Source organism: Heterodontus francisci, chromosome 23 (genome assembly GCF_036365525.1).
Source record: "Heterodontus francisci isolate sHetFra1 chromosome 23, sHetFra1.hap1, whole genome shotgun sequence".
Taxonomy (NCBI): Eukaryota; Metazoa; Chordata; class Chondrichthyes; order Heterodontiformes; family Heterodontidae; genus Heterodontus; species Heterodontus francisci.
This window is the reverse complement of record NC_090393.1, coordinates 26,454,494-26,479,624: the sequence shown is the minus strand read 5'-3', so window position 1 is coordinate 26,479,624 and position 25,131 is coordinate 26,454,494. Positions and strand designations below refer to the sequence as shown.

The 25,131-nt window shown below is 43.7% G+C and overlaps 1 long non-coding RNA gene across 1 annotated transcript in view; it reads right to left on the bottom strand.

Annotated features, from left to right (window-relative positions):
• The window catches only part of LOC137382980 (uncharacterized), a 58,376-nt gene that overhangs the window by 10,745 nt on the left and 22,500 nt on the right, over positions 1–25,131 (bottom strand). The window contains exon 2 of the long non-coding RNA XR_010977317.1: positions 2,651–2,887. This is a non-coding gene — a long non-coding RNA (uncharacterized lncRNA). The remainder of the gene's footprint in view (positions 1–2,650; positions 2,888–25,131) is intronic.

The following is a 25,131-nucleotide window of genomic DNA, read 5'->3' as shown; positions in this document are numbered from 1 at the left end:
TTAGAGATACAGCACTGAAACAGGCCCTTCGGCCCACCGAGTCTGTGCCGACCAAGAACCACCCATTTATACTAACCCTACAGTAATCCCATATTCCCTACCACCTACCTACACTAGGGGCAATTTACAATGGCCAATTTACCTATCACCTGCAAGTCTTTGGCGGTGGGAGGAAACCAGAGCACCCGGCGAAAACCCACGCGGTCACAGGGAGAACTTGCAAACTCCGCACAGGCAGTACCCAGAATTGAACGTGGGTCCCTGGAGCTATGTGGCTGCGGTGCTAACCACTGCGCCACTGTGCCGCCCTCTCTGTAATTACATTGCAAATTTGTTCCTTTATATCTATATCACTTCACAACTGTGGGAAGAGGAAGAGAAAGGAACAGATAGAAAAGTGAAGAGGAATGAGAGGAATTATTGCACGAGCAGCATAGCAACAAATTCATTGGTGATAAAATTTGTCTTGGGAGTACTGCATTATAGGCAATAATGAATAGGCAGACCATTTTACACTCTGTCTGATTTTCTTTTAAATTGACATCAATGAAAAAAGATAATTAGTCAGTGTGTTCAATAAGCTGCCGACATGCTATTGCTGTTTTGTGCTTCTGCCCAAGACAAATTTCACCCTCATTGTGCTTGATGCATTTTAATGGAATTTCTGTTGCAATCTTATTGCTGGAACTAATGTAAATAAAACTACCAATTTTATGTCATTTGTAAGGCTCTGACAAATTGGTAGTGTGTTGTGTTGATATTAAGCGGCGATTGCATTTACATTTCTACACGAAACGGAACCATCAGCTTCAGACTACTGCAGAGGATCACAGAGCTAGCAACAGCATAGCATCCCCATAGCATGATTATAACACCCAAGTACCTATCAAAGCACTAATCGATCATCCAAAGTTAGCACCCAACACAGCATCAGGACTGTTGTCGCACTCATTACTGGCACCCATTGCAGCATCATCACCAGTAGCTACATAAACCAAAGCACTAGAAGCAACATTGGCAACTTTGTTTCAGCATAAGAGCAATTAAACACATAAGGAGTACAACAGGAGTTCCAGCAACTCCTGAAGATTTGGTACTATCAGAAGAAAAAACACCTGAAGAGAACAGTGCTGTGTGCTGAATTCTTGCTTGGCAGCAATTCAGGCTACAGTAAAGGTTGCTCCTGTTGGTAATACTGGAGTGTTACAGTCAGCAGTGCAGTTTAGTGTTGCTGAAATGGGTCTTGCTGTGAGATCTACTGTCACTGTTGATTTCAGGAGTCATGTTGATAAATCTTGGTCTACTCTGTATCTAGGCTTTATTTAGAATACATTCAGCTCTTAGTGTTGGCTCTGCTGAAGTTAGAGATAACCTACAGTGAGATCTGTTTCAAAGAGGAAGACAAATTCATTGCATCACCTTGCGACTGGCAGCTCTGCAAAATGCTGCACAGTTACATTTGTAATCCATTTGTTAGGTTGTGGGTCAGAATGCTTCCCATGTGGGGTCAGTGGCAGCTATGTCACTTGGAGCAACAGAAGTCATTGCACCTTCCAGCGAGAGGCAGAGGAAGTGGAGAAGTACCCTGTGGATACAGTCCCAGTAGTGCTACAGTTGGTTACACATCAACCTCACAGGGCAGACACAGTGGCTTATACTGGTAGCAGGGGGGAGGATGCAAGGATCAGTCCCTTAGCCTGAATGGTGAGGCTTAAGGCACCCTTGATATTGGGCTCAAGCCTCATTTACCATCAAGCCAGCAGGTTTTTGGACAGGAACGTCGGGGGGAGGTAGCAGTGACAATTGCTGGGCGACTGGTGGCCAGCAGCAGCTCGCATTCATTGAATGCTGCTGGTCCTCCCTGCTCCACTTTCAGGTAAGTATATTTTCAACACTTACTTTGTTGGTTGCGGCCTAACAGGCAGCGCCATTAAGGGTTACTAGCACACCTTTATTGTTGAATTATATCTTACTAAAATTGGCTTCAAAGTGTTTCACTTTGGGTCTCAGAGCACAGTCAGCAGCCAGCTGTCAGGATTGTTATCTGGATACTACAAAGGAAATTCTTTGAGATTCCCCAGGGTTCAGCTTTGAGCTGCTGAGCCCTAGCACTGCAAATTCAGCAAAATTGTCAAATCTGGTAACGCCAGCCAAGAATTTAATATCCTGGGAAAGGAAGAATTTCTCTGGTCATTACGTGTGTAAATTCGTTGCAGTTTACTAGACCCGGTGTACTCTACTACTATCAGCGTAAATGTACTGAGCCTTCCATTATCAAACTCACGGTGCTTTTCTGTTAGCTGAAGTGTCCTGGTAAAATTACTATTGTCAAAGTATATGGCTTTTAAAACTTTCAGGGCAAAATTCAATTTCTAATTAACTCCATCAGCATGTTATAATTTTTGATTTAATCTATTCGCAAACTCTCCCCCTGCTGAGATGTGGACTGTGCTCTGAGTCTTTCTTCTCCTTTACTAAATTAATGAGCATCTTTTTTTAAAAAAAATTAAGGGCATTAGGAATATTACTTGGCTTGTACAAGGACATATTTTTCTCTTCTCTTTAACAACCAACACAAATCAAAATGCTGGATGCACCCAACTTTGCTTCCCACTATCCTTAGAATGAAAGGAAAATGATTGGTACCCACCTGCAATAATGCAGCTTCACAGCACCCAAATTAGCACTTAATCAGGAAAGCTGTTGAAAATCTCTGGATGTCAGCTGGGGAGTGTTGTGGCTTTGTGAAAATGTAGAGAATGCTGATTAACCCACAAGGCTTGGTCTTCAAGTCCTAGATCCGAAAGAAGTTATGTTCTCCAAGTTTAGAGGGATGCGGCTCCATAGGGATGGCAGAAACAAAACGACTTTGCTTTGACAGACTCTCCTGAAATGAGATGTTTGACTGAATGGTTATCACATTTCAATTTTTAAAAGTAGGTCTCAAAATTTGAGTTTCAATGTGTTGGAGGCACTGCTGATGAAACTATGAATTGCGATGTACAGCATACAAAAAATAAACTTCTGAGCTTTCCCTTTTCCCTGATGCTCATTATGGACTTGAATGTTAGATCAAAGGTCTAAATATTTAATACCTCTACATTGTGGAGTTTCTGGCTCAGGGATCCCAGGGGATCCTCATTCAAGCTTACCTGAGCTAACAGATCATACCTAAAATCATGGGAATATAAGATATAAGAATGTAGGCATTTCAGCCCCTCCAACCTTTTCTGCCATTTAATGAGATCATGGCTGATCTGTACCTCGATTCTATTTATCTGCCTTTGTTCCATATCCCTTGATACCCTTAACAAAGAAAACTCTAACTATCTCAGTCTTGAAAATTTAAATTGTCCCAGAATCTACCACCTTTTGAGGGAGTAGGGGGAGGCGGAGGGAAGATGTTTCAGATTTCTATCAATCTTTCTGTGATTTCAACTAAATAGACTAACTCTAATTTTAAGGCTGCGCCCTCTTCTGGATATCTCCCACCAGAGGAAATAGATCGGTCACCTCTCAACCTTCTATACTCAAGGGAATACAAGCCATGTTTATTCAATATGTCCTCATAATTTAACCTTTAAGTTCGTTATCATTCTGGGGTATCTACGCTGTACACCTTCCAAGGTCAATGTATCTTTCCTAGATTTGGTTCTCAAAACAAAACACAATGTTCCATATGGGGTCTGGCCAAGGCTAAGCTAAAGCATTGCTTGCTCACCTTTGAATTTCAACCCACTTGAGATAAACGCCAACATTCCATTAGACTTGTTGATAACTTTTTATACCTTTGCACAACTTTTTAGTGATTTGTGTACACCAAAACTCTCTGCTCCTCCGTAGTTCCTAGTTTCTCAAAGTTAAGGAGTTATTCTGATTCATCTTTAATGTGGATGACCTCAGATTTCTTCACATCAAACTCCATCTGCCATGGTTTATCCTGCCCACTCGGTCTATGTCCGTTTGTGACTTCCTGGTGCCATCCACATAACTTACTGTACCTCCTAACTTGGTCCCATCTGCAAACTTGTGCAAAAAAACTTTGTTATTCCTTCATCCAATGTCATGAATATATATGGTGAAAAGCAAAGGCCCCAGTACAGATCCTGGGGGAACACCATTTGTCACACACTGCCTGTTAGAGATTGTTCCCTTTATCCCTAATCTCTGTTTTCTACCTCCCAACCAAGTAGTGAACCATGTCGCAAGGTTACCTCCATTTCCACATGCTCTCATTTTTGTTAATAATGTCTGTGTGGAACCTTATCAAATGCCTTCTGGTATTCATACAGACAACATCCATAGAAACTCCTCAATCTACCCTGCTATTGACCTCCTCAAAAAATGCAACTCGATTTGCCAGACCTACAAATCCATGCTGAAGTACTCAACTCTTTCTTTCCCACAAAGTCTTCAATCAAAGTTTGAAATTATTTAATATTACTCAGCTTAACAATGCCCCAAATCAGTATTCAGTGCCTTTTTAAAAAATTAATTCATGGGATGTGGGGTCACTGATAAGGCCAGCATTTATTGCCCATCCTTATTCGTCCTTGAGAAAGTAGTGGTGAGCTGTCTTCTTGAACTACTGCAGTCCATAGTGTGTTGGGTAGAGAGTTCTAGGATTTCGACCAAGTGACAGTGAAGGAATGGCAATTTATTTCTGAATTAGAATTGTGTGTGACTTGAAAAAGAACTTGGAGCTGGTGGTGTTTCCATCCAAGGGGTAGAGGTTGTAGCTTCAGAAGATGCTGTCGAAGGAGGCTTGGCAAGTTGCTGCAGTGTCTCTTGATAAGAACATAAGAAAATAAGAAATAGGAGCAGGAGTAGACCAAATGAGAATTTGAACCTGCTCCACCATTCAATACGATCGTGGCTGCTCTTCTGCCTCAACTCCATTTTTGCGCATCCTCCTCATATCCCTTGGTTCCCTGAGAAACCAATAATCTGTCTATTATCAGCCTTAAATATATTCAACAGTGGAGCATCCACAACCCCCTGGTGATGATTGTGAACCCCCCCTGGGGTAGAGAATTCCAAAGTTTCACAGCTCTTTTAAGTGAAGAAATTTCTCCTCATCTTAGTCCTAAATGATTGGTCTTATTACTGCCATTGCAGTGGCTCAGGAGCTGCTGGCCTCTGATTGGCCGGAAGCTCTGCAAGGCCGGGACCTCTGGCAACTGGTCCTAGATTGTATGGAAGGCCGGCCACTAAATTCAGCAGACCTTCCAAACAAGAGCCGACATGGGGATCTTGGCGTCGGTTTCCCTTGATGTCGAGACCCCTGCTGCCAGCACAAAATTCCACCCGTAGAGTCATTGTGGCATAGAAGGAGGCCATTCGATCAGTCGAGTCCATGCTGGCTCTCTGTAGAGAAATCCAGTCAGTCCCATTCCCCCGCTGTATCCCTGTAGGCCTGCAAGTTTATTTAACTCAAGCATTCATTCAATTTCCTTTTGAAATCATTGATCCTCTCCACTTCCACAATGGATTCCAGATCATCACCACTCGCTGTGTATGAAGTTCTTCCTCACAGCCACGTCACACCCCTTTTCTCTTGCCTAAAACCTTAAATCTGTGCCCTCTTATCCTTGTACCACCAGCTAATGGGAACAGCTTTTCCTTGTCTACCCTATTTAAACCTGTCAGAATCTTGTACACATTTATCAAATCTCTTCTAAAACTCCTTTGCTCCAAAGAGGAGAACCCCAGCTTCCCAACCTAACCTTTTAGTTAAAATCCCTCATCCCTGGAACCATTCTGGTAAATCTCCTCTGACCTCTCAAGGACCCTCACATCCTTCCTAAAGTATGGTGACCAGAACTGGAAGAAAAATTCTAGTTGGGGCCTAGCCAGAGCTTTACAAAGATGCAACATAACTTCCTTGCTTTTGTACTCAATACCTCTATTTATGAAGCCCAAGATCCTATATGCTTTGCTAACTACTCTCTCAATGTGTCCTGCCACCTTCAAAGATCAATGAACATGAACCTCCAGGTCTCTCTGTTGCTATACACCAATTAGAAATGTGCCATCAAGTCTATATTGCTTCTCCCTATCACTTCTGCCAAAATGCATCACCTTACACTTCTCTGTATTAAATTCAATTTGCCACCATTCTGCTATTCTATCTCTGTCCTGTTGCAGTCGATTGTTATAATCCTAATTATTTGCCTTACTTCAAAGTTTGGAATCATTGGCAAATTTGGAAATTTTACTCAGTATGCCAATATCCAAGTCATTTATATGTATCAAAAAAGCAGTGGTTCTGGCACTAACCCTTGGGGAACACCACTGTCTACCATCCTCCAGTCTAAAAAACATCCATTTACCGCAACTCGTTTTCTGTCCTTAAGTCAATTTTTTATCCAATTGGACACTGACCCTCCTATTCCATGAGCCTCAATTTTGTTGAACAGATTTTTATGCGGTACTTTGTCAAACACTTTCTTAAAATCCATCTAGACAACATCCACCACATTCCCTTCATCAACCTTCTCTGTTACTTCATCAAAAAATTCAATTAGATTAGTCAAACATAATCAGCTTTTCACAAAGCTGTGCTAGTTCTCCTGAATTAACTCAGATCTCTTCAAGTGTCTGTTAATTTTTTCGCTGATTATTGTTTCTAAACCCTTACCCACCACGGAAGTTAAACTGACCGCCTGTATTACTAGGACTGTCCTTGCACCTTTTCTTGAATAAGAATATCATACTTGCCACGCTACAATCCTCTGGCACCTCTGCTGTATCTAGGGAAGATTGGAAGATTATGGCAATCCCTTTCGCTATCTCCACCCCCACTTCCATTAGCAACCTGATATGCAAGCCATCCGGAACAGGCGAATTATCCACTCTAAGCATATCCAGCCTTTCCAGTACATCCTGCCCATCAATTTTCACCCCATCCATTACCTCTACCATCTCAGTTTGTAATGCCATTTTGTCAGCATCCTTTTCCTTAGTAAACATCGATACAAAGTACGCATTAAGTATTCTAGCCTTGCTCTGGGCATCTAAGCATATATCACACTCTGTGTCCCTAATAGTCCTCACCTCACCTTTTACTACCCACTGGTTATCTACATGCCGGTAGAGAATATTTGGGTTCCCTTTTATGTTACCTGCCATTCTATTCTCATATTCTCTCTTTGCCAGTCTGCTTTTCCTCTTCACATCCCCTCCCAACTTATTGTAGGAGGTGATGGGAAATGGCCTTGTTTGTGATGGAGACCACAAGAGTAGAAAGGCCGGGGAGACAGTGAAGTCGAGGTTGTGAGTATGGGTAGGTGAGTTTCTATAGTGAAGTAAGGGTGAACAGGTCAGTGACTGCAAGGACAGCTGAAATTACATTGAAATCACTGATAATGTGGAATTGCTCAGTGCAGAGTCTGAGAGCAGAAAGGAGGGATGATATCTGATTAGAAATTTTGGGTGGGGCTTTGAGGGACATTAAAGAGACAATCTTAATAGAGGTTACAAGTGTGGAACAAGGTGAGCTTCCTGAAGCAGGAGAAATTATCGGAAGAGTACAGCCAGGACGGTAGACCTCAGTAAAGGGCAACATGTTTCTACTTATAATCCGGGTTTTTGGTTAAAACCAGGATGTCAATGCCATCATCCATGCTAAGTCAATGGAAGGTAAGGTCCCTGTTTGTATGTGAATGTACCTTCTGGAGGGGAATTCAGAGAAGGGTGATGATTGTTGGTCTGCTGAAAGAATCCAAGATGGCAGTGCTGGGTGGGGTGAGCTGGATGGGAAAGAGGTTGGCAAGTTAGCCTTCAGCGGGCACCCTGGCTGGGAATGCTAGCTAGGGAGGAAGATGGTAGAGTTGGGGCTGCTGCTTGTAAAGAGGCAATATTGGGTGCCTTGATAAGCCTTTCAGAGGATGATCCAAGAGGCACAGAGGGTAGCTGTGCAAGGGGAGTTCATGGCTCAGGCAGGAGAGTAGGCAGAGAAGTAGATTAGATTATGAGATTAGAGATACAGCACTGAAACAGGCCCTTCGGCCCACCGAGTCTGTGCCGACCATCAACCACCCATTTATACTAATCCTACACTAATCCCACATTCCTACCAAACATCCCCACCTGTCCCTATATTTCCCTACCACCTACCTATACTAGTGACAATTTATAATGGCCAATTTACCTACCAACCTGCAAGTCTTTTGGCTTGTGGGAGGAAACCGGAGCACCCGGAGAAAACCCACGCAGACACAGGGAGAACTTGCAAACTCCACACAGGCAGTACCCAGAATCGAACCCAGGTCCCTGGAGCTGTGAGGCTGCGGTGCTAACCACTGCGCCACTGTGCCGCCCTTTATTGATCGGTCTAGAAACTGGGATAGGCAAAATACCTGAGGGGAGAAACAAAAAGTGGCATGACTGGGTGCTAGAAAGGGGGAGAGGCAGAAGAGAAGGACTGAAGGGAGGCCAAGCAAGATAAAAACAGAGCTAGAAGTATTGGGCATGGGCTGAGCAGCAATCAAAATGTGCACATGAATGGACACAAGTTAAAGAAATGCCCAGGAAAATAGGTGATATACATAATAATTGTAACAAATGAGAAGAGAATGATGATAATCTGCTCCACAGAACAAAATCATGAGCAAGTAATTTGCGATCACTGCCTGATAGCTTCATAAATAATGTCATGATAAATTGTAATCTATCATGTTGCCAACCGTAAAATAACACTCTGCATTCAAACGTCAAACATTTTAAATCAATGATTCCTCTGGTATGTAACACATATTCACATGTGGAAGGCTTCATTGTTTTCTTAACTTCAATTTGATTTGCTCCGAAGTGAATGCAATATGACAAGGAAAATAACAATAAACATTCGCTGATGACTCTTCTAAACATATATCATCATTTCAAGACAAGAAGGATGTACTAACATTGTAAGCAATGTATGTATCTTTTCATTAAATTACACTTCACTTTGTGTGTTTTTATGATGATCGCAATGCAAAGTGGGAAGAGGTCAGGGATTTCATCATCTAAGACAGACGCCATCTGTGCAGCTGCCCTGCCAGTACTTTGCCTTCTTTCCTTGTTCCTAGCCAGCTTCCCAACAACTCTAGTTCTGATGTGCCAGTACTTTGGAGTTTTTTCTCCATTCTCCCCCCATTAGACCCATCTCTTTGTGCTGAAATTTATACTCCCGCCGCCAGGAAAACAATGGCGGCCTGCCCATGGAGGCTGCCGTCACAGAACTGCTGCGATATTAAGAGCGATGGCTCATTGAAATAGCTGGGGTGGATCGCCACCCCCCCCCTCCAACCGATGACATGGAGGGTGTGTGGGGGTGGGGGGGTGGTGCTGTCCATCCCCGGCATTGACACCAGCAGCCTATGCGCAGGCACTGATGCCATTTTAAAGGGCTTCGAGCCCTGCCGTTCAATTTAAATATTTAAAGATACATTGCTTTAAAAAAAATTTATAAATTTATCCTGCCCCTCTCCCACCTCTCCCCCAATGACCATAGAATTAATTACTTATCCTCTCCCCACAAAACACATGCCTTGACCACCTGACCTACCCCCCACAATATGCATAAACTTTAAACTATAACCCTTCCCATCATCCCCTACACCAATGATATGACTTTGACCCCACTCACCCCCTCCTGCACTGAGAACCTTACCTGCACCCCTCGTCCCACCTGTGTTCTGCCTTACATCCCTGGACGGGAATCTGAAGGTGCGGGACATACAGTGGAAGCATTACGGTAATTAATTCATTTATTTAAATTGATTTAAGTGTTTAAATGGGGCTCCCGTCACCGAGCAGTCGGGGTGGGGGTGGTGCCACAAGGCCTCACCACTGCCAGAAATATCAGGCTGGGCCTTCCCAGTGTCGGGATGCATGGCGGCCCTCTCCTGGAGGCATTTTGTGGCCCCCCCCCCCCCGCCACAAACCCCAACGTTGGGGGGTCTGTAAAATTCAGCTCTTTATCTCTTGATCTTCCATGCTAGCCAACATTGTAAATGACTGCCTTTCCTCAAGCACAATCCCCCTCCCTTTAAAAACTGCTGTCATTGCCCCATCTTTCCCCTTCAACTATCACCCCATCTCTTAACTCCCTCTCCAAAGTCCTCAAACATTTCCCAGGCCATCTCTCCCAAAGTTTCCTTTCAAATTCCATCAGTCAAATTTCCCTCTCTCACAGCAATGAGACTGCTCTGTCTGACATTGACATGGATGTCAAAATTTCCTCCAGTTGAACATTGGGAAAGTCAAAGCCATTGTTTTTTCATCCCTGCCATTGACTCCACTCCTTTCATGACTCCATTCTCTCCCAGCCTTTCAGGCTGAATCAGGCAGGGTAAAACCATGACATCTTGCTTAACCTACTGCTTACCTCCACCGCTTATCTCTTCACCTGTCCCAACCCTTCTGTTCTTGTAGTCCTCACCCCTGCTTTCGTCACTTCTAGAGTTGAAGGAAGCTAAATTGATTTCCACCAATGGGGCTGATAGCGAATCAGTCGGTCATTTTATATTGTGCTCAATTTTTCTCATTGATTTCAATGGAAAATAAGTGTATGCTGTGTAAAATGATTGCCAATTCACTATGAGCACCTTTCGAAGAGCACTTGCGAAGACTGATTTCACCGCCTGATTTCTCCAAGTCCTTGCAGGCTTCCCACCCTCCACAAACTCCAATTTGCATCAAATTCAGTCTTCAGCTACCTTGGCCCATCTCTGTGGTCTTTCGTCCCTAATTTCTACCAATCCCCATTGCCTCTATATGTCTCTCCTCACCTTTGAAAACCCATCTTTTCTATCATGCTGTCAGTCACTCCACCTGATCTTTCTACATCCCTTCACCGCCCCCCACTCCCCCACACCCACTGCCACCACTGTGGATTGGCATCCATTCCTTTTATATATTCTTCCTCTTCTCACCCTGTGCAAAGTGCCTTGAGGGCATTTCCTACATTAAAAACTCTATATAAATGCAAGTTGTTGCATTTGTAATTATTTGGAAACAGATAAGAGAGGTTTCTTAATGATACCCTGAGAGGACTTAGATAGGTTCAATCATAACTTCTCTTTCATATGCCGCTTGCTCAATCTGCTCATACCCCTACACAATGGTAAGCATCTTTTTCTCAATTTGTGCACAGTTTCTTTCTATTGCAGTGAGTAATCTTGATTCTTATGTCTGTAGCATTCCTTCTTGTATCAAAGCTACAACAGGTTCTGATTCTGAGGCATCACTCATTTTTCACATTGCAGTATCCAAGAAGGTAATGCCACACTAGCTTTTTAACTTCACTTATAACTTGGTCATGTGCTAATTTACAACTTTATTTTCCAGGTACCTCAGTGATACAGTTACAATTTATATATGGAGCAGAATTTGTGAAAAGCAAATAGTTTACCATGCCTAACAAGTTAGTCATCTGTTGGATAGCTTTAGCTTTCTCTGGATCTGATTTCAACTTATCAGCACTCAACAACTGACCTATGCATGACAGGTTTTGGGTTTCTTATCATATTTTTCTGTGGTACTTTTAAAATGCGCTCTTTTTCATAAGTTAAAATGTCATCTACAATAACTTCTACAACAGCAACAAATTATTTTTACCCCCACAAGAGATTTATGCATTAACCTTTGAAATTCCACTGGACCTAAGGAATGTCAAATGTCACATGCTCTAAAAAAATATCTGAAGGTCATCAACAGCTTGTATTTATATAATGTGTTCAATATGATAAAATGTCTCAAGGCGCTTTACAGGAGCGTTAATAAAGCAAAGTTTGACACCAAGCCACATAAAGAGGTATTAGGACTGATGACCAAAAGCATGGTCAAAGAGATAGGTTTTAAGGAGGGTCTTAAAGGAGGAAAGAGAAGTAGAAAAGTGGAGAGATTTAGTGAGGGAATGCAGAGTTTAGGGCCTTGGAAGCTGAAGGCATGATCACTAATGGTGGAGCAATTAAAATCGAGTGATGCTCAAGAAGTCAGAATTAGAGGAATGCAGATATCTTGGAGGGCTATAGGAACATAGGAGCAGGAGTAGGCCATTCAGCCCATCTAGGCTGCCTCGCCATTCAATATGATCATGGCTGATCTTTCACTACAATGCCTTTTTCCCACACTATCCTCATATCCCCTTATGTCATTTGTATTTAGAAATCTGTCAAGCTCTACTTTAAACATACTCAGTGATTGAGCTTCCACAGCCCTCTGGGGTAGAGAATTCCAAAGATTCACAACCCTCTGAGTAAAGAAATTTCTCCTCATCTCTGTCCTAAGTGGCTTCCCCCTTATTTTGAAATGGTGTCCCCTGGTTCTAGACTCCCCAACCAGGGGAAGCATCTTAGCTGCATCTACCCTGTCTATCCCTTTATGTATTTTGTAGGTTTCAATGAGATCACCTTTCATTCTTCAAAACCCTAGAGAATACAGGCCCAGTTTCTCAATCGCTCTTCATAGGACAGTTCCACCATCCCAGGAACAAGTCTGGTGAACCTTCATTGCACTCCCTCTATGGCAATAATATCCTTCCTAAGATAAAGGGACCACAACTGCACACAATACTCCAGGTGCAGTCTAACCAAGGTTCTACACAATTGAAGCAAGACTTCACTAATCCTTTACTCAAATCCTCTTGTGATAAAGGCTAACATACCATTAGCCTTCCTAATTGCTTGGTTGTGGAGCTGGAGCAGATTACAGAGATAGGGAGGGGTAAGGCCATGGAGCTATTTGAAAACAAGGATGAGAATTTTAAAATCGAGGCATTGTTTAACTGGAAGCCAACGTAGGTCAGCAAGCACAGGGATGACAGGTGAATGGGGCTAGGTGCAGGTAAGGACACGGGCAGCAGAGTTTTGCATGACCTCAATTTACAGAGGATAGAATGGGTGATGCCGGTCTGGAGTATGTTGGAATTGTCAAGTCTAAAGATAAAGCTGGAGTTGTTCTCCTTAGAGAAGAGAAGGTTGAGAAGAAATTTGATAGAGGTGTTCAAAATCATGAGAGGTTTAGACAGAGTAGATAGAGAGCAGCTGTTCCCATTGGCAGAAGGTCGACAACCCAAGGGAACAGATTTAAGGTGATTGGCAAAAGAACCAAAGGCGACATGAGGGAAAACTTTTCTACTCAGCGAGTGGTTAGTATCTGCACTGCCTGAGAGGGTGGTGGAGGCAAATTCAGTTGTGGCTTTCAAAAGGGAATTGGATAAGCACCTGAAAAGAAAAGAAATTCAGGGCTACAGGGAAAGGACAGGGGAGTGGGACTGGCTAAATTGCTCTTGCAGAGAGCTGGCATGGACTCGGTGGACTGAATGACCCCCTTCTGTATTGTAAGCATTCTATAATTCTATGATAACAATATCATGGATGAGGATTTTATCAGGAGATGAGGCAGGGCGGAGTAGGGTGGTGGAAGTAGGCAGCCTTAGTGATGGCGGGGATATGTAGTCAGAGACTCACCTTGGAATCAAATATGACACCAATTATCAAAGAGAGGGATGGAGTAGGGAATAGAGTTAGTGGCAAGGACTGAACACAATGTCTTCCTAATATTTAGTTGGAGAAAATTTATACTCATCCACTACTGGATTTTGGACAAGCAATCTAATAACTTTGAGCTAATAAAGGAATCGAGAGTGGTGGTGGGGAGGTAGAGCTGGGTGTTGTCAGCATACATGTGAAAACTGATATTCTGCTTATCATCATTAAACTTCATTCTTTATCTAATTTAATTTGCCAGAATCCACCATTGTATGCAGAAAAGCCTAATTTTGCTGGTTTTATAGCAATCTTTTCAACTTGATCATAGTGAGCTCTCTTAATGCTCAGTTTAAATGTTTAGGATCAATGCAGATTATCATCTTATTCAGCTTCACATTGTCTGCAATACTTTGTGACTTCATTCACAAGAGAAAGAGTATCTGTTAAGCGAGTTTGTCAGCTGTATTCTTCAGAGGTTCTTTAAGTGCAACAGCAATTAAGTGTGAACTTAGTATACACTACCAGTTTCACACTTTGATGTATTTTGCTGTGATAAATTCCTTGTAGCTTTCAGACACCCTCTGAATTTTCTTATAAATTAGTGTTTGGTCAATTAAGAATATAGGAACAGGAATAGATCATTCTACCCCTTGAACCTGTTCCACCATTCAATGAGATCATAACTGATCTGTACCCTAACTTTATCCAGCTGCTTGGCTCCATATCCTTTAATACTCTTCGCTAGCAAAAGTCCATCAATATCAGATTCAGAATTATTAATTGAGCTACCATTTACTGCTTTTTGTGGGAACGAGTTTCATATTTTATCATCCTTTGTATGTAGAAGTGTTTCCTAACTTTTCTCCTGAATGGCCGGGCTCTGATTTTAAAGTTAGGTGTCCTTGTCCAAGACTCGCCCACCAGCAGAAACAGTTTTTCCCTATCTACTTTATCAATTCCTTTCTAAATCCTAAAACCTTCAATCAAATCACCACATAATTTTCTATATTCCAGGGAATGCAAACCTAGTTTATGCAATCTCTCCTCACAATCAACCTTGGAGTCCTGGTAACATTCTGGCTGATGTGTTCCACACTTTTTCCAAGGCAATATATCATTTCTAAGGTGCGATGCCCAGAACTGTACACAGTATTGCAGATGTGATCTAACCAGGGTTTTGTGTAGATGTAGTTGACTTGCTGTTAGCAGTATTTATAGAATTATATCGTGTATCAGCTACATGCACATTCAAAACTTCAGACATGGTTTTGCATTCAACAATGATACACCATATGGGCTGGGGAGGAGAATTTTCTCGCTGTGCGGGAGGGGGTAAGCGGGGTTAAAATGCTGTAGATTGGTCGGGGGAGGGGGTTGATGGGAAGGGGTAAAGGGCAAAGGTGCCGAACTTTGGGGCTGAGGGGGGTGGTTGGGGGAAAGTCAAATTTTAAATATCTATATTCTGGGAGGGAAAAGGGCAGGAATGTTGAGATTTGCCAGTAGGGGGTGGGAGAGTGCATGGTAAGTTTATTTTACTTTAGTTTTAGGAAACTTAAACTTACCTGGCCCTTTAAATTTTAAATGTGCATTGAGGGCCGTAGGCCCTTTAAAAATGGCGCCGGCGCCTGTGCATTGGCGCCGGACACTGCTATCTGTGACAGCTCGTCCGCCTCCTCCATGTCATCGCGGCGGGGGTGGAGCGGGTGACATGGCCATGCAAATGAGTCGCTGTGTTTGAAATCACAGCTGCTTCCTGACATGGCGGGCATTTGTGCGGGCCCCATATTTTTACGTCTGCTGCCTACTTTGGCGGTGGGACTCTTAAATTGCAGCCCATTTCTCAAAAATTTGGATTTCAAGATCTTGTAGAAGGCCATTTTTGGTGCAGCTCAGTTTATGTTTGCCTTTTGGACATATCACAAATGCAATATCCAATTTCTGATTAGTTTCAGTCTTCCAGAAATGGAGATTGTTTGGATTTTCCACAGTATTTGTGTTCACTTTAAGAGAGAGTTGATTGTAGCTCCACTGATTAATTGAAATGCAACACTTGCATTATTATTGATCCTTACTACCATAAACAACTTTTCCACTTCTCCAATTGTTTATTTGCACTCGTAATCCTGTTTATCTGTGTCTGAGTTGCAGGTTTTTTTTCTGCTCTGGTACTCCCATTTTGCCAAACCATCTAGGTATTTTTATCATTACCGAGATATTTCATTTGAGACCCGTAACTTCAGTTGCTGCTTATATTTCTGAAGCTTTCTTCAGATTGAGGTGTGGCTCTCTAAGGTGTCTATGCTCATTTGACTCAAACCACAATTCTATCATGAATCAGTGACTTCTTCAGTTAACCCACATCAAGTCCACAAGGTTCTTCAATAAATAGTGATCAATCAGCTCCTCCACTCTGCTTAGGGCTTAAAATAAACACACCTCTTTCTTAGCATCAAGCTTCTCCATAATTTTCTTCTGGTCCCCCACAGTATCCCATGTAAACATTTTAGACAGATCAACAGCTTCATAATTCACCTACCTTTTCTTAAACTTCTTCCAGTTCTACAACAATTAGCAATAGTGATTACTCAAGTATTTCTTGTGTATTCACTTTGACGTGCGCTTGTTTCTTTTCATCAGCTTCAATTAGCTATTTGAAGCACTGCAGGCACCATGTAATGATGTCTCCAATTCACAGCCTACTTAATAGCTTCTTTTCTATCCAGAGGCTTCCTGAACACTGCATAGATTTTACAATTGGATTTACACTCAACTGGAAACTAACTGGTCAGGAAGATCACCCAATCATTAAAGTGCTGATCCTGCATGTATTCTTGGGGTCAGCTCTTTCAAAATAATTTAAGTGAGCTTCCAGCATTCAACCTCCCTGTAATACCGTACTCACTGCCAGTGGTGAGCAGGAAATCTGTTCAGAAAAGACCTGCAGCAACGTAAAAGTGCAAACTCCGAGTCAATGTGCAAAATAGCAAACTTCTTTAATGAAGGAATGTCTAGAAATAACTTATCAACCTCTGATGAGGACTTTTGAATTTCTTTTGAAGGAAATTAGGTAGAAGAGAGGGCTTTCTGCAACAATGACCACTGTATAATCCCAAGAAGAACAGTACAGGGAGAAAGGGTCACTATGGCTGCTACAGTGGATACCAGCTCAACCATATGTTGCATCCAAAGCAACATTGGAAATGTTTAATAACCCTGCTGCTCAGCGGCGGGATCACCATTTGCATATTTAAATAAATTAAAATGAATGAATTAATCATACTTACGCCACCGGCTTCCATCCAGCTGTGATCTTCCTGCCGCTGGCTGGCACTCCCGTGGTTTTGGATCCCCGTCCAGGGAAACGAGGTGGAACACTTGTGGGGAGGGGGGGGGGGAGGAGGTAAGGTTCTCAGTATGGTGAGGTGGTGGGGGGTGTGGGGAACGGGGTCAAAATAACATCATTGGTGTAGGGGATGGTGGTAAGGGTTATAGTTTAAAGTTTATGCACTTTGGGATGGGGGGGAGGTCAGATGGACGAGGTAAGTGTTTTGGGGCGGAGAGAGAAAGTAATTAATTATATGGTTATGGGGGTGGGAGAGGGGCAAAATAAATGTATTTAGTTATTTCTTTTTCACTGTATCTTTAAATATTTAAATTTAACGGTAGTGTTGAAAACCCTTTAAAAATGGCGTCAGCGCCTGCGCACGGGCAGCTAAAGCCATTGCCGGAGACAGACAGCCCGCCTCCTCCACGTGATCTGGGGGAGGTCCGCCCTGGCTATTTAAATGAGTCGCCACACCTAGGATTGTCTGCATGGGCAGGCCGCCATTGTTATCCTTTGTAAAATTCAGCCCAATATGAAAACTGACTCACATTCATGCTGCTACCCTGTAAGAAAGAACTTACAATTAATATATAGCACCTTTCATGACCTCAGGACATCCCAAAGCATTTCATAATTAATGAATTACTTCTGAAGTGCAGTCACTGTTGTGATGAATATAAGAAACCCTACAAATACAAGAAAGAAATGCCATCAAGGAGGACAGGAAAGATAAGGACAGCTGCCAGCTCAAAGCTCTTTCTTTTCATTCTACTCTTTCATCCAGTTTCTTACTGAATTTATGAAGCACTGTACCATGTTATTCCTGTTAAAATTCATATGTGAAGGCTGCTCATAAGAACCCATTTGTAACCTGCTTTTCTCTTCCTTTTGTAGATTTGGATGAAGAAGTTGAGAGAGTGCCATGAAGCACAATAGCATTTCACTCTGAAGCATCAGCTCAGATATATTCACAGTTAGAGATTTACAGAGTGAGGTTGACCTAGAGGAGTATACACTGCGTGAGGTACAGAGTTTGAGTAAATAGGAGCAGCTAGTGGTAGCAGAGGAGGAGCAAGAACTTATTATCTGGAAGATCAGTCTGTATCCTGCTTCAGTTTAGGAGCCCAGGGAACTGCATATCACGGAAACTTCTTTTCATAAGAAGGCTGCTTTCTAAGCAGCATATATTAATGAAATCATTGAGTGCCATGCCAAGTAGTGTGAAAGGAATAATGGTCTGTGTGCAGGAGTCCATTAGTTGCATTTGCAAAGCCTTGCACAATGGCTTTGCAATAATGTAGTGTCCCATGGATATTTTAGCAACTCAAGGAGTAACTGGTGAGTTTCCATCGATAGATACTCTAAGGTTAGTTGTTGTATCTCCCCAAATGCTCAGACTGCTTCCAATTTTGACTGACTTGGGGATGAGCTGGAGAGAAAGAAAAGAAAGACTTACATTTATATAGAGCCTTTCACAACCTCAGAATGTCCCAAAGTGCTTTACAGACAATGATGTACTTTTGAAGTGTCGTCACTGTTGTAATGTAGAACATGCAGCAGCCAATTTGTGCACAGCAAGTTCCTACAAACAGCAATGTAATAATGACCAGATAACCAGCATCTGTGATGTTGATTGACAGATAAATATTGGCCAGGACACCAGGGAGAACTCCCCTGCTCTTCGTCAAAATAGTGTCATGGGATCTTTTATGTCAACAACAACCCCAACGACAACTTATATTTATAAAGCACCTTTAAATGTAATAAAGCATCTCAAGGCACTTCACAGGAGCAATATGAACCAAAATATGCTGCCAAGCTACTTAAGGAAATATTAGGTCAGATAATAAACAGCTTGGTCAAAGATAAGTTTTGAGGAGTATCTTAAAGGAGAAAAGCGAAGTAGAGCAGCAGAGAGGTGTAGGGAGGCAGCTGAAGGAACGGCCACCAATGGTGGAGTGATTAAAATTGGGAATGCTCAAGAGGCCAGAATTAGATAAATGCAGGTTGTGGGACTGGAGGAGATAATGGAGATAGGGAGGGGTGATGCCATGGAGAGATTTGAAAACAAGGATGAGAATTTTAAAATCAAGACATTGCTTGACTGTAAATCAATGTAGGTCAGCAAGCCCTGGGGTGATGGATGAATTGGACTTGCTGCAAGTTAGGACACGGCAGCAGAGCTTTGGATGACCTCAAGTTTACAAAGGGTAGAATGTGGGAGACTAGCCAGGAGTGCATTGGAATAGTCAAGTCCAGAGGTCGCAAAGGCATGAATGAGGGTTCCAGCAGCAGATGAGCTGAGACAGGAGCGAAATCGGGCGATGTTACGGAGGTGGAAATAGGTAATCTTGGTGATGGCATGGATATGTGGTCGGAAGCTTAGGTCGAGAAGGATGAGGACAGACAACTTACCTTTGTCATAGTCACATAGGATGTTATTTGTGACTTTGATTAGAGCCATTTCAGTTCTGTGGAAAGGGCAGAAATTTGATTGGAGGGATTCAAACATGGAGTTCAGGGAAAGATTGGGACAGATTTGGGAGGTAGCAACACATTTAAGGACTTTGGAGAGGAAAGGGAGGTTGAGATGGGATGGTAGTTTGCATGGATAATGGTGGCAAAGGGTAGTTTTTTTGAGGAGAGGGGTGATGACGGCAGATTTAAAGGAGAGAGGGACAATACCTGAAGAGAGAGAACCATCAACTATAATGCCTAACATGGGGACCAGGAGGAAAATTTGGGTGGTCATCAGTTTAGTGGGAATATGGTTGAGGGAGCAGGAGGTGGGTCTCATGGATAAGATGAGCTCCGAGAGGATATGAGGGGAGACAGGAGAGAAACCAGCGAAATATGCAAGTTCAGAGCTAGGGTATGGGGGAACACTAGAGGAAGTTTGGCCAGGTGGGCTAGTGGAAGGGAGCGGCTGATCAGACTTAGTGACAAAGAAGTACATGAGCTCCTCACACTAATTGTTGGAGGTGAGGGTGGAGGAGGCAGGAGAGAGGGGTTTAAGAAGATGGTTTGTAGTACAGAAAAGAAACTGGGGGTATCTTTACAGTCCAAAATGATCCTGGAATGGTGAGTAGTTTTAGGAGACGACAGCAGGACAGGATAGTGGTTTAAGTGGTCCAGCCAGATCTGGCAGTGGATGGCTAAACCAGTTGCCCATCATATCCTTTCAAGTCTGCATCCCTTGGACTTAAGGGAGTGGAGGTGAGGGCCGTACCAGGAGCAACAGCCAGGGTGAGAGAGAGGGTTTGCTTTTATTGGGGATTAGGGCATCAAAGGTGGAGGGTTAAGCAAATCAGTAGCTGCAGAAATGTTGTGACGAATGGAGGGCCAAAGGCTACACAGTCAGGATTTTGAAAGGGCAGTTATAAGTGAATTGGGGGATAGTTTTTTCCCAGGGACAGATACAGAATGAGGTAGGATTGGGCCATGGAAGGGGCATGTGCGTGGAAAGTGATACAAGGAAGTGATCAGAGATGGCCTTACCTGTAATTGATACAATGGACTAGCAAGACCATATGAGATGGCAAGGTCGAGGTCCACCTAAGAGGGCAGATGGGGCTTTGGTTTCTCATCTCATCCAAAAGAGAGCACCTCTGACAGTGCAGCATTCCCTCAGTGGAAAGAACCATGCAGAAATCTTTCCTCGAGTCCATTGGTGCCATCAGACCTGCCGTAATACTGATCAGTGGCCATGGTGACGCAGTGCCCAGCAGCAGAGCATGGCTCGAGTGGGTACAGATGCTGGTGCTACCTCTCAAGACTTACTTGCCTGGTAACCGGACGGACCACCCGGCATCGACCTAGGCAATGGAAACGACAACGGCAAACCCAGCCCTGTCGACTCTGCAAAGTCCTCCTTACTAACATCTGGGGGCTTGTGCCAAAGTTGGGAGAGCTGTCCCAGAGACTAGTCAAGCAACAGTCTGGCATAGTCATACTCACGAATCATACCTTACAGACAATGTCCCAGACACTGCCATCACCATCCCTGGGTATGTCCTGTCCCACCTGCAGGACAGACCCACCAGAGGGGGTGGCACAGTGGTATACAGTAGGGAGGGAGTTGCTCTGGGAGTCCTCAACACTGACTCCGGACCCCATGAAGTCTCATGGCATCAGGTCAAACATGGGCAAGGAAACCTCCTACTGATTACCACCTACCGCCCTCCCTCAGCTGATGACTCAGTACTCCTCCTTGTTGAACATCACTTGGAGTAAGCACTGAGGGTGGCAAGGGCACAAAATGTACTCTGGGTGGGGGACTTCAATGTCCATCACCAAGAGTGACTCGGTAGCACCACGACTGACCGAGTTGGCTGAGTCCTAAAGGACATAGTTGCTAGACTGGTTCTGCGGCAGGTGGTGGGGGAACCAATACAAGGGAAAAACATACTTGACCTCGTCCTTACCAATCTGCCTGCCGCAGATGCTTCTGTCCATGACAGTATTGGTAGGAGTGACCACCGCACAGTCCTTGCAGAGACGAAATCCCGCCTTCACATTGAGGTACCGTCCATCGTGTTGTGTGGCACTATCACCATGCTAAATGGGATAGATTTTGAACAGATCTAGCAATGCAAAACTGGGCATCCATGAGGCGCTGTGGGCCATCAGCAGCAATAGAATTGTACTCAACCACAATCTGTAACCTCATGGCCCGGCATATCCCCCACTCTACCATTACCATCAAGCCAGGAGACCAACCCTAGTTCAATGAAGAGTGCAGGAGGGCATGCCAGGAGCAGCACCAGGCATACCTCAAAATGATGTGTCAACCTGGTGAAGCTACAACCCAGGACTACTTGCATGCCAAACTGCGTAAGCAGCATGTGATAGACAGAGCTAAGCGATCCCATAACCAACAGATCAGATCTAAGCTCTGCAGTCCTGCCACATCCAGCCGTGAATGGTGGTGGACAATTAAACAACTAACTGGAGGAGGTAGCTCCACAAATATCCCCATCCTCAATGATGGGGGAGCCCAGCACATCAGTGCGAAAGATAAGGCTGAAGCATTTGCAACAATCTTCAGCCAGAGGTGCCGAGTTGATGATCTATCTCGGCCTCCTCCTGAATTCCCCAGCATCACAGATACCAGATTTCAGCCAATTCGATTCACTCTGCGTGATATCAAGAAACGACTGAAGGCACTGGATATTGCAAAAGCTATGGGCCCTGACAATATTCGGGCAATAGTACTGAAGACCTGTGCTCCAGAACTTGCCGTGTCCCTAGCCAATCTGTTCCAGTACAGCTACAATAGTGGCATCTACCCTGCAATGTGGAAAATTGCCCAGGTATGTCCTGCACACAAAAAGCAGGACAAGTCCAATTACCGCCCCATCAGCTTACTCTCAATCATCAGTAAAGTGATGGAAGGTGTGGTTGATAATGCCATCAAGCGGCACTTGCTTAGCAATAACCTGCTCAGTGATGCTCAGTTTGGGTTCTGCCAGGGCCACTCAGCTCCTGACCTCATTACAGCCTTGGTTCAAACATGGACAAAAGAGGTGAGATGACAGTGACTGCCCTTGACATCAAGCCAGCATTTGACCGAGTATGGCATCAAGGAGCCCTAGCAAAACTGAGGTCAATGGGAATCAGGGGGAAAACCCTCCGCTGGCTGGAGTCATACCTAGCGCAAAGGAAGATGGTTGTGGTTGTTGGAGGTCAATCATCTGAGCTCCAGGACATCACTGCAGGAGTTCCTCAGGGTAGTGTCCTAGGCCCAACCATCTTCAGCTGCTTCATCAATGACCTTCCTTCAATCAGAAGGTCAGAAGTGGGGATGTTCGCTGATGATTGCACAATGTTCAGCACCATTCGTGACTCCTCAGATACTGAAGCAGTCCGTGTAGAAATGCAGCAAGACCTGGGCAATATCCAGACTTGGGCTGATAAGTGGCAAGTAACGTTCGCGCCACACATGTGCCAGGCAATGACCATCTCCAACAAGAGAGAATCTAACCATCTCCATTGACATTCAATGGCATTACCATTGCTGAATCCCCCACTATCAACATCCTAGGGGTTACCATTGACCAGAAACTGAACTGGAGTAGCCATATAAATACCGTGGCTACAAGAGCAGGTCAGAGGCTAGGAATCCTGAGGCGAGTAACTCACCTCCTGACTCCCCAAAGCCTGTCCACAATCTACAAGGCACAAGTCAGGAGTGTGATGGAATACTCTCCACTTGCCTGGATGGGTGCAGCTCCAAAACACTCAAGAAGCTCGACACCATCCAGGACAAAGCAGCCCGCTTGATTGGCGCCCCATCTACAAATATTCACTCCCTCCACCACCGACGCACAGTGGCAGCACTGTGTACAATCTACAAGATGCACTGCAGCAATGCACAAAGGCTCCTTAGACAGCACCTTCCAAACCCGCAACCTCTATCAACTAGAAGGACAAGGGCAGCAAATGCATGGGAACACCACCACCTGCAAGTTCCCCTCCAAGTCACACACCATTCTGACTTGGAACTATATCGCCGTTCCTTCATTGTCGCTGGGTCAAAATCCTGGAACTCCCTTCCTAACAGCACTGTGGGTATACCTACCCCAAATGGACTGCAGCGGTTCAATAAGACAGCTCATCACCACCTCCTCAATTAGGGATGGGCAATAAATGCTGGCCTGGCCAGTGATGCCTACATCCCATGAATGAATAAAAAAAACTCACTCTGTTGGCTGCAAATGTAAAGAAAATGCACAGAATCAGACTACAATTGTGGAAGTGATGGATGCTGCTACTGGTCCATCCTAGAAGATGAGAAACGATGACAATCTCATTCTTAAGAGGCTCCTACCGCCACTGTATTGCTGATGGATGATCAACTAAAACCCTAGCAGTGGTGGGATCAGCTATTCTTCTATTTATGAAATCGTATTTTCAGAGTCCACACTTTTCAAAGCCACACAGTGCACAATTTTTTATTTGGTCATTTATTACTGATTAAAAATAAGTTGAGGAAGTAGTTTCAGTCTTTGTGACATTTGTGGGGAAATGGAAATGAAAATAGATCCAAGGTTTTGGAAAGTGTTGGGATATCTGAGAAAAGATGCGCGGGAATGATAAAAAAAAGAGATGGTAGCATAGAGCAAAGTATTTTGAGTGAGTGGGGATTGACAGAAGTTATTGAGAGACTGGTGACTGTAGGGCATTCAATAATTAGATGTGTGGACAGAGAGCTAAATAGAGCAGATGAGATAAATTGTGTGGTTTTGTCCTCCCCAGAGGCTAAAGTGAGTCCAACAGTAGAGAAGAAAGACCATTTGTTGAAGGGAACATCCTGTGCGATGACTTCTGTTTTGGGATGAATGGAACTGTTGACAGCTAGCCTGAGGTGCTACAAATGCAAATATTTCAGAGGTTTCAAAATGGAAAAGTAAAATGAGTGTTGTCTGGAATGATGCAGCACTTACCAATGATAATGTGAAACTGAGTAGAATAATTGGTTGTTGTTGTTGGACAGAATGTGTACAGACACAATGATGTGGGCTGAAAATAGATGCAACAGAAAAGAATCAAAGAGCACCAATGATGAATCCAGGTTTTAGTCATTGATCGTTGAAGAGAGGCTGAGAACACTAAATCTAATGTCTTTAGAAGAACAAAGATCATGGAACATTGGATTCAAAATTTCAAATTAATGAAGCAAGTCGATAATACAGCTGGAGTGGAATTTTGTTAAAACCAGAGGACACAATTAACAGTGAAAAATATGCTGCAAGCTATCTTACAAAAATATTCCACAACATCTTACCTTTATTTAAGAGGCTACCCTACAGGATTGATTCTCGTAGAATTAATGGTAATCTGCTGCAGTGGATTGAGAAGTGGCTGAATGCTCAGGCAGAAATTTTTTGTCAATAGATCAGAATCTGATTGGAGATTTTTTTATTCTTTCATGGCATGTGGGCATCGCTGACAAGGCAGCATTTATTGTCCATCCCTAATTGCTCTTGAGTAGGGTGGTGGTGAGCTGCCTTATTGAACCACTGCAGTCCATGTGGGGTAGGTGCACCCACAGTGTTGTTAGGAAGGGAGTTCCAGGATTTTGACCCTGCGACAATGAAGGAACAGCGATATAGTTCCAAGTCAGGATGGTGTGTGACTTGGAGGGGAACTTGCAGGTGCTGGTGTTCCCATGCATCTGTTGCCTTTGTCTTTCTAGGTGGTAGAGGTCGCAGGTTTGGAAGGTGCTGTCTAAGGAGACTTGGTGTGTTGCTGTAGTGCAGTGTAGATGGTACACACTGCTGCCACTGTGCGTCGGTGGTGGAGGGAGTGAATGTTTGTGGATGGGAT